The following is a 2500-nucleotide window of genomic DNA, read 5'->3' on the forward strand; positions in this document are numbered from 1 at the left end:
AGCGACTTCTGCCTAGCCCCTCTGCCGGGTGCGATGTCTCCGGCGTCCGCACCGATCCTCGGCACGGCGCGGGTGCGCACCTGTGGGCCGCCGCCCCGTGCTCCACGTCCGTCCGTGTGTGCCCGCTGTGGGGACCGTCTTCCTCTCGCCTGGGCGACGGCTTGCGGGCTGCGACGTGACCTTGCCACCGCCTTGCAGCATTACATCCGCAGTTGAAACGAAGAGAGCTGCTGCGGGCTTGGGTGCTTGTCCTGGCGGCTTGTCGACGGGACCACGGTGAACGGCCACTGTGTGACTCCGCAGGGAGACGTTCTGGTGCAGTCAGGGGCCTTTTTGTCTCCCGCCGCGGTGAAGCTTTGGTCGCATTCTAGTCACTCTCTCTTCAATCCCGGTACGGGGTACCTGTTCATGCTCACCATTCCTCGAGCACCCGCGTGCAGAGGGTGGGTGCGAGGTTTAAAGATTCGTGGTCCGCCTGTCGGTCCGGTCTCGTGCTGACTTGAGCGAGTGTCCTCCGCGTTCGAGAGAATGTGCCTGTCCGCGGGGGCAGCCGCGCTTGCGAGCGTTCCGCCGCGCCCCCTTCCCCAGCCCGCCGAGGTTGGGGCGTGCGGGGTCGGCTTGCGCCCGTAGCGTCGGCCTGTCCTCCGCGGCTTGCACCCGACTCAGTCCGCTGCGGCCTCGCCTCGACTCTCGAGCCTTCCGACAGACGGTGACACCAGAGAACTCTGCCTCTGGCTGTTGCGGGGCGTGACGGCGCGTGTCGGGCTCCGGCCCGTCACCCACGCCGGCACTCAACGCCTGCGAGCGCCCTGTTTCCTCCGAGAAAGGTTTTTCGCTTGATTGTCGCTCGAGTGCGTGTGCCTCCGGGGCTCACGCCGTGGTACGCGCCAGGCTGGGGCTCCACCGTCACGTCGGCGGGGGAGCGTTTAGCGCGTCCCAGGATCGGACAACCTCTCCGGGGGCCCGAGCCGAAACCCGACACGGTATAAAAGTCGTAACAAGGTTTCTGTTGGTGAACACGTTGTGAAGGATCTTTGTCGGCCGGGGGCCCGCCACCTCTCCGGGGAGGGCGGCCCGTCACTCCTTGAACGCGAAGGCTGGCGCCGGTTGGGCCAGGCAGGAGAGCCTCACGGGGGCCGGCCCCGGGGCCAGGTATCGGACAACCTCTCCGGGGGCCCGAACCGAAACCCGTAACACAGAATAAAAATCGTAACAAGGTTTCTGTTGGTGAACACGTTGTGAAGGATCTTTGTCGGCCGGGGGCCCGCCACCTCTCCGGGGAGGGCGGCCCGTCACTCCTTGAACTCGAAGGCTGCGCCGGTTGGGCCAGGCAGGAGAGCCTCACGGGGGTTGGCCCCGGGGCCGTGGCCCGTACTGACGCTGGCGCCTCCCACGCGGGTGGGAGGTCACACCGACAATTTCGCCGTACCCGTCGAACGGGCCTGGTCACCCGTACGCACGTTCCGCCGAAGCCGGGCGACGTCGATCTCGGTCCCACTCGGTTGGGCCGGCGCGCGGGCGCCGCCACCGACGAGCACGCACACGCTCGGTTGCACGCCGGCAAGTCCATGCGGGTGCCGCACACGCTACGCCTGCGCCGTTGGAAGGGCTTCGCCGTTGGCTTCGTAGGGTGTCTTTGCAGTCCGTCCGAGAGGTGGGGGGCACGCACGGCAACACGGCCGGCCTGCCTGCGTGGGACGATGCGGTCCTTTCGTTCAGCGGTTCGGCGGTTTGGCCGGCGCGAGCAGACGCTCGGAGGGAGACGGTGGCGTCAGCCACGCACTCACTCCGCTTCTGCAGTCCGGTCCACTCCGCCCGTTCTAGCTGCTCGTTTGGTCCCTCGCCCGCCAGCAGACCGTTCCGCCGACGGTGCTCCTCCTCCGCAGCGACTTCTGCCTAGCCGCTCTGCCGGGTGCGATGTCACCGGCGTCCGCACCGATCCTCGGCACGGCGCGTGTGCGCACCTGTGGGCCGCCGCCCCGTGCTCCACGTCCGTCTGTGTGTGCCCGCTGTGGGGACCGTCTTCCTCTCGCCTTGGCGACGGCTTGCGGGCTGCGACGTGACCTTGCCACCGCCTTGCAGCATTACATCCGCAGTTGAAACGAAGAGAGCTGCTGCGGGCTTGGGTGCTTGTCCTGGCGGCTTGTCGACGGGACCACGGTGAACGGCCACTGTGTGACTCCGCAGGGAGACGTTCTGGTGCAGTCAGGGGCCTTTTTGTCTCCCGCCGCGGTGAAGCTTTGGTCGCATTCTAGTCACTCTCTTCAAAGCCCGGTGAGGGGTACCTGTTCATGCTCACCATTCCTCCGGCACCCGTGTGCGGAGGGTGGGTGCGAGGTTTAAAGATTCGTTGTCCGCCTGTCGGTCCGGTCTGGTCTCGTGCTGACTTGAGCGAGCGTCCACCGCGTTCGAGAGAATGTGCCTGTCCGCGGGGGCAGCCGCGCTTGCGAGCGTTCCGCCGCGCCCCCTTCCCCAGCCCGCCGAGGTTGGGGCGTGCGGG

The sequence above is a fragment of the Mustelus asterias genome, unplaced genomic scaffold (assembly GCF_964213995.1).
Source record: "Mustelus asterias unplaced genomic scaffold, sMusAst1.hap1.1 HAP1_SCAFFOLD_1914, whole genome shotgun sequence".
NCBI lineage: Eukaryota > Metazoa > Chordata > Chondrichthyes > Carcharhiniformes > Triakidae > Mustelus > Mustelus asterias.